A 7955-nucleotide genomic window follows, 5' to 3' on the forward strand; every position below is an offset into this window, starting at 1 on the left:
AGGCCCTCCGATTCTAAAACCAGGCAGAAAGGAGAGAGAATGCGGGGCAGGAAACAAGTCTGGCTTTGACTCTCCTAATTTTTATTGTCATCTCCGTCTGGTTCCCATCAGTAAAAGAAAAGCAAAGCCCAGGACTGGCCCCGGTAGGGGCCTGTGGAGGGAGGTGGGGCCTCTGAGAGTAGTCTGAAGCTCAGGTTTCTTCCTCTTGCCTCCCGGGGAGGCTCAGTGCGCAGGGCACTTCAGGCCTCCCAGCTTCCCGCAGAGACATCCTCTGTTAGAGGAAGCAGCTGGGTGGGTCAGGAGAGCTGCCTCCTTTGAATGGCTTAGGGAGGAGCGAGGGAGGGCCCGGGGCGACCGGTAAAGGGGGCAGAGCCTAATCCTGCAGGGAGGGAGCCACAGGGAGGCCAGGACCTCCGTCCAAGGGGAAGTAAGCACCTTCCCTCTGCCCCACAGGACCTGTTAGCCTGCTGTCTTTAGCTCCTCCCCAGGGCCAGCCCAGGGCCTCTCGGGCAGAGGCAGGTGGGCAGAGAGGTGCCGGGAGGGAAGACGCTGCTCAGCCCTGGGGAACTGACATCTGCAGGAGATGGCCGGCTTCTCAGGCCAGGGAGGCAGACGGTAGGTCCACCGCTCAGGAGCCAGAGCGCCCTGTCCCTCAGCTGATACGTGCTGCATCCCGGTCTCCTCAAGGCCATTCTGTACCGTCCCCCAGTACTTACTCGGTTGCTTAGCTTCAGATTTAGGAATAGTGCAGGAATCATCATCTGGTCCCAAACTCCCACCGTGGAGACGGGAACCTGAGGTCTGGAAGAGACAGGGCCTACCCTGGGCCGTGCAGTATTATGTGCTCATCACCTTCTGTCACGGCACGCTGTGATAGAAAAGTAACCTACTTTTTAAATTATTTTACACACACATACACGACACACATATGAAATATGAATTTCTTTTTTTTTTTTTTAAGATTTTATTTATTTATTTGAGACAGAGAGAATGAGAGAGACAGAGAGCACATGAGAGGGAGGAGGGTCAGAGGGAGAAGCAGACTCCCCGCCGAGCAGGGAGCCCGACGCAGGACTCGATCCCGGGACTCCAGGATCATGACCTGAGCCGAAGGCAGCCGCTTAACCGACTGAGCCACCCAGGCGCCCGAAATATGAATTTCTAATATTTTGCTTAATTTGATAGTATTTCACAAAATACTAAAGGAAATCTCTTTCCCATTGCTATCTCTCAGCACCCGCTAGGACCCAGGCTGTTTCTTATTTATCCCTCCAGGGATATTTGATACTTAGCAAACAGTTACTTTTGTTTGTTTGACCTACTCTGACAATTACTTGTTTTTATTTTTTAAGTTTATTTTATTTTCAAAGGGAAAAACAGACAATTTAAATACAAGTCTAAACAGAATTACTCTGTCAAAGGCAGCAATAATGCCAAAACGTGTTGTCACTTCCAGACACCCACCAGCATCTTCTGACTCTTCTCTCAGTGAAAAAAGGGGGTCTGACATTTTATTCATATACATCCTTCTTATCTGCAATGTGATCCATAATTTCTTGTGGACACATTAACTTCTCTGCATCTGTATCAGGAATTTCAGACCCAAATTCATCCTCCACAGCCGACAATCTCCACTTGGTCCAAACTGTCTAAGCCCAGGTCTTTCACAAAGTGGGAATTGACCGGGTCAGTCTTGTCATAGAGTTTCAGGACATAAAGAACGCGGTCATGATTCCCTCTAACATCAAAGGGGGTGCATCACGATCCTGGCGGTACCGCTGTGTGCCTGGAAACTGCGGGAGCGCCGAGGCTGGCTGTAGGGCCCCAGGCCTCGTCCTGCCCCTGCAGGGCACCGGGTGATGCTGAGTGGCCGGCGTGGGGACCCGGGGCAGTGGTGCGAGGGCTGTGGGCAGTGAGTGGACACCAGCGGAAAGGACACGAGCCGCCCTGGCTAAGCCAACCCAGGATGCACTGCCATGGTTCCTTTTTTTTAAAGCACAAACTTTGGGGGTCCCTGGGTGGCTCAGTGGTTAAGCGTCTGCCTTTGGCTCAGGTCATGATCCCAGAGTCCTGGGGTCGAGCCCCGCGTCGGGCTCCCTGCTCCGTGGGAAGCCTGCTTTTCCCCCTCCCGTTCCCCCTGCTTGTGTTCCCTCTCTCACTGTGTCTCTCTGTCAAATAAATAAATAAAAGCTTTAAAAATAAATAAATAAATAAAATCTCGGGAAAAAAAGCACAAACTTTGTGTGCTGGACCCGCTGCTCTGTGCTTTGGTTTTGCACATAACAAATCTTGATTATATCATTTAATTTTGGTACCTCCCAGCCTCATTCTTTTTAATAATACATAATATTTATTTTTTTAAAGATTTTATTTATTTATTTGACAGAGAGAGACAGCGAGAGAGGGAACACAAGCAGGGGGAGTGGGAGAGGGAGAAGCAGGCTTCCTGCTGAGCAGGCAGCCCGATGCAGGACTCGATCCCAGGACCCCGGGATCATGACCCGAGCCGAAGGCAGACACCCAACTGATTGAGCCACCCAGGCGCCCCAAGACCATGTTATCTTATTTAAAAATTCAGATTCTTTTTTTTTTTGAAGATTTTATTTATTTATTCATGAGACACAGAGAGACAGAGAGAGGGAGAGAGAGAGAGAGAGGCAGGCTATGCGGGACTCGATCCCAGGACCCCGGGATCATGACCTGAGCCGAAGGCAGACGCTTAACGACTGAGCCACCCAGGCGCCCCCATAATACATAATATTTAATTGTATGACTGGAGCACAATTTATTTGACTAGCCTCCTATTTAGGTTCTGAGCTTGAGAAAAACGGTTCCGTGAAGATCCTCTTGCAGACGGTGTATGTCTTTGGGCACCTGTATACATTCGGGGTGAATTTCTGGAATTTGGAATTGGAATTGGACAGAATTTATGTGGTTTTTTTTTTAAAGATTTTATTTATTTATTTGAGAGAGAGAGAATGAGAGAGAGCACATGAGAGGGGGGAGGGTCAGGGGGAGAAGCAGACTCCCTGCCGAGCAGGGAGCCCGATGCGGGACTCGATCCCGGACTCCAGGATCATGACCTGAGCCGAAGGCAGTCGCTTAACCAACTGAGCCACCCAGGCGCCCAGAATTTATGTGTTTGATCGAAATCACCATTTGCCCTCCAAAGGGCTGTACCGGTAACTCCCCACTAATAACGTGTGGTGGAGCCTGTTTCCCTGTGCATTCACTTCTGTTGTTTTTTGCTTTGCCAACCTGATAGGTGAAAAATGGTACCTTGTCATTTTAATTTACATTTCTCATATTATGGATGAGGCTGAGCATCTAAGATAGAAACCCAGAGGACAGTTTTATGCATGGAGTCGGGTCTGGCCCCCACCCCAGACTGCGCCACTGTGCTCCCCCTCCCCCGCCCCAGCGGATGCGAGGTAGCTGAGCAGCCTGGCCCTCTCTCAGCCCTCCCGAGAGCCAGCTTTCCCGCCCCTCACCCAGGATGAGTAACAGTTTCTCCTGGGTGCCTGAAGAGGCTTGCTTTATTCAGGCACCCTGGTTTGTCCCGCTCTTCTGTCCCCGAGGGCTGGGACTTGGCCTCAGATGCAAAGGAGGGATTTGCAGCAGGGGAGTGGTGAGATGAGACCCGCTTTTATGGGAAGTAGAGCTGGGGTAGATAGGGGGTGGGGAGGGGGCTGCAGCAGTTCCGGTGAGCCAAGCAGTGGGGCCTGGGGACACAGAGCCTGAGATACATCAGAGGTGGCCATGCAGGACTGATGGGGGGAGGTGGAGGAGGGAGAGAGGCAGTCAGGGGAGAGGAAGTGAGGGCGGAAGACGAGTGAGCTGGAGTTTGCTTGTGGGATGGACGGAGGAGATGAGGAAATGTTTGTGGGATGAATGTCTTCCTAGTGGCCACAGGACTGGAGTGGTCACATGGCCAACTGAGGGATGATTAACTCGGCTGGTCTGGGCACAGCAGGTTAAAGCATCTCTGGGGTGTGTCCTGCTCCTGGTTTCCTGGAGAACAGTGAACACAGAGTAGCTTTACTCCTGATCAACCACCCTGGTCTCGCTGCTTCTGTGGCACCTCCTCCCATCCCTCTGGCTCAGGGAAGCGTGGACTGGGGAGTGGGCTGCTGGCCTGGTGGCCAGACCAGCTGGAGCTGGAGAAAGAGCAGTGAATTGGAAGCGGGGGACGGGGAGACGGGGCTCCGCTGACCTCAGGCTCCAATCAGGATTCTAGGATGTGTTTGCTGCTCGCCTGAGAGCAGAAGGTAGCCAACCAGACCTGGAGGCCGTTGCCCGTTCCAGGTGTCTGTGTTCTAGATCCTTCTCTGACTTTGGCCCATGTTTCTTTCAGCCGCCGCTCTCTCCCACAGTCCCAATCCCAAATGAAGGAGCACCGATGATAAGCACCTTAGTCTCTCTGGTAGGGCTGACAGATCAATTGCAATTTCAGATCATGAATAATCTGTTAGTATAAGTATATCCCAAATATTGCATGGGACATATTTATACCTTTTAAAAAGTGGCTTATCTGAAATTCAACTTTAATTGGGTGTCCTTTTCTGAAATGTGCCAACTCTGACAACCATGCCAGCCCTCCCACAGCAGGGGGGAGACAGACCCCTGCCTGACCACTCACAGGCCTGGTCCTCTAGAGGAACCGCCACCTCACGGGAGCGCCCAGGGCTTCACGTCCTCGGGTCCCACGACCACACTCCACGGGGGGCCTTCACGCCCCTTTCTGGGGGGAGTCTCGCCCCTCGCCCCTCCTCTCCAGAATCCAAGCTCCTGGCCAGCACCCACTCGGACTGGGGCCTCAGGGCCAGGTTTCCAACTGCCACTGAGGCAGGAGGAGAAGGTGAACTGTCTGAGGCCCCGCGTGGAACAGACAGGAGGTGGTACTGGGGTGTTCAAGGTGATTTGGAAAGCCAGCCGCTCTGGGTAGAGACCTGCCCCCTCCCCAGATCTGAGCTCCTGGGTTAGAGACCCAGACCTGCCCTTTCCCCCCATCTGCACTCCTGGGGTAGAGCCCTGCACCCCCTCCCACCGGCCCTGCTGCAGGGGTAGAGACCCACGCCCCTCACCCTCCATCCACACTCCGGGTATAGAGGCCCAGGCCTGTCCTCTCCCTTCTCCACCCACTTTCACACTCCTGGGGTAGAGGCTCCCAGCCACCCACAAAGGGTGGGGTCACGGCTACACCTGGGACACCCCAGGGGGCAATCCCCCAGTGGGCAACACTTCATGGCATGTTAGGGATGCATGGGAAGGCCTGAGAAATCCGGTCAAAATGAGACTTAAGTAAATTGAACCTTAATTTCAGATCCTTTACCTCAATGTCTCACCTGCAGTTGGCGGAGGCTGCTGAATAGTTGAGTTTTGAGTTTTGCTTCTCCTTTTAATGTGTCACAGGCAGCTGGGGGTGGGGTAGGGGGTACTTCAGGCCACCAGGAACCCAGGAACTTTGCTGAAAAGCTATAGACAAGCAAGTGAAGCCATGTGGCTGTGCATCATCTTCCCGCACAATCTCTGTTTGGTAACTTTGCCTTCTTATCCTGCTCTGTCCTCTAAGTAGCCCCGTGGGAAGGTGCATGAGGACACTGGAATGACCACAAGTTTTAGTTTTATTTCAAAGCTGCTGCAAAGGGAGATGCTTTGGAAAGATTCAGTTGAAGGATGTCCTCTGAATAGAAATTTTTAATATGGAAAAAACAATGAGATAATCATTGTCAGACTGGATGTTAAAAATCTGGGTAAGCATCATTGGCCTGTTTCCAGAAGGAAGGCTAGAGTTGTGCATAGCTCTAACTTCCAGAGGAAGTCTTCATCTCGATAAAGCCTACTTAAAACCACCCAGGTCCTCTGATCAGGAATGCTAATAAGGGAAGGGTCAAGGACTTTCATCAGGTGCAAAGTTCTGCCCCAGGTGAGGCGTGGGACGATTTGCACAGTGAGACCGGGTCCTCTGGGTCTCATCTGTAAGAGGTGCCCTGGGGCCAAGGAGCCACTGGACTACTGTGCAGAGCGGTGGGGAGTGGAGTTGGGACCAGCGTACCACGCTGGGAAGCATCCATGCACAGCCCACTCCGTAACCCGCACCTGCACTCCTCAGCAACACCCAAGGCAACAGAGTGCATAGGGCCACCAAAGGACATGCACAGCATGCATCCCCAGCCCCCCCGGGCACCCTACCCCACCCATGCCCTCACCGCCCCATGCCGCCCAGCACCCCACCACCAGCTGCTGGCTGCAGGGCTCCCCTCACCTGAGTGGAGGAACAGCAGGCCGGAAAGGCAAGCTTTCCATACCTGCGGACACCACCTGGCCAAGCTCAGAACTGTGCACTTTGTTTCTGCAGCTTTCTAGCTGGTCAGACAGGCTTCTTCTCTTCTGGGGTGAGCCCCTTGAGTCTTCGAGAACCCCATCAGCCTCCCAGACATGCCTGCATCTCTGGTTTGTGGGGTCCAGCACGCAGCAGTTCCGGCCTCCAGAGCTGGCCTCCTAGGAGTGCTGTGGGGTCAGCGCTTGGGGTCCCCCCAGCGAGGAACAGGGACTGGTGAGGCGGGGCTTTCTCTCAGGTGCTTCTGTCTGTAGATGAGGCAGGTGGTTTCAGGAGGTCGCCAGCTACGATCCCTGGGACTTTAAGACAGAGGCAGGACCCTCTCTAGGGACCCTGTGGAGAAAATAGCCACTGAGACCTGGAGACCTACTGCCCCACCTGCAGCAGACGCTGGAGACATGCGAGGCCATTTCTGGTCACTGCAGTGACGTGGGGTGCCCCAACGTTTTGCGCCTGTTAGAGCTCTGGGACCAGTGGGGTTGGGAGCTGGTCCCATCCAGGAATTGTCCCCACCCAAACACAATAATGACCCTCTGAGAAGCACCTGTAGGATTGAATGAAATGCCTTCCAAGGGACTTTTCAGTTGTAAGTGACTGTCATTTTAACATGCAGTGCGCATGATATATGGAATACTGGCAAAATAACACCCGGAAAGGAGGATTCAGGTGTAGGCACACCCAGGTGTGTTCGTACACATCCAGGCACACAGGAGTGCACACAGGAATGCACGCGGCTTGTGCACACAAACACTTACATTTACACGCGGGAATGAGTGGCAAGCAATCCTCTGGGGGAACCTTGGCCAGTAATGGACATAGTGAGCTAAGCAGGGAAAGGGCCAGGGCGGGGCGGGGGGAGAAGGGAAGGAGGAGAGAGGAGGGAGTCGTGGGGACAAGGTGAGTGGAGAGATTGGCCTGCATTTGGAGACACCAAGAGGCACAGTAGCCCCACTTTCCTTTCTGGAAACTCAGTCTCTCCCTGGCCAGCTAGAATCAAGCCTCTCTCTGGGCCTCTGCCCACCAGCAAACGTATTTGGAGCCCAGAAAATGCCATTTGTTTTGAGTGATGGAGTCAGCTGGTAGCTGGCGGGCACTGGTCCCTTGGGTTGATTCAGACCGCTAAGGATGCTTGCAGGCAGAGGGGTGAAGGGTGCTTCTGCTGGTCTTGAGTATCCTCTTCCTGGACCACTGGCTCCGCCCTGATCTTACCTACCTCCTGCTGACAGCCTGGCCCCCCCCCCCCCCGCCCCACCCTCTGGCTTCCTCCCACTCGCTACCCTCCTTGACCGTGATTCCCACCCACCTGAGGATTCAGCTGTATCCCATGAACACCTGACCCAGCAACCCGTCCCCCAGGTTTCTAGGTTTGTCTTGGGCCATATGTGTGATCCACGCTGGACAAAGTTCCCATGCTCATGGGCACAGAGGCAGGATGGGGCTCAGAAGACCTGAGGCAGAGAGAAGCTGTTTGTAATTAACAGCCTAGGACACAATTGTGGGAATAATTAACACATGGGTATTTTTTTTAAAGCATCGCATTTAAAAAATCACCACTTACAGTTCTATGTTCTGCTTCAACCTCAAGAACAGCCCCAAACACATGGATGTGTTCATG

General features: G+C 53.3%; 1 pseudogene; it reads right to left on the reverse strand.

Moving 5' to 3' along the window:
* Nucleotides 1-1371: 1371 nt before the first annotated feature.
* On the reverse strand, nucleotides 1372-6217 carry LOC117999889 (annotated as a pseudogene).
* Between the last annotated feature and the right edge of the window lie 1738 nt (nucleotides 6218-7955).

This window comes from Mirounga leonina, unplaced genomic scaffold (genome assembly GCF_011800145.1).
Source record: "Mirounga leonina isolate KUSES-001 unplaced genomic scaffold, KU_Mleo_1.0 Mir_488, whole genome shotgun sequence".
NCBI lineage: Eukaryota > Metazoa > Chordata > Mammalia > Carnivora > Phocidae > Mirounga > Mirounga leonina.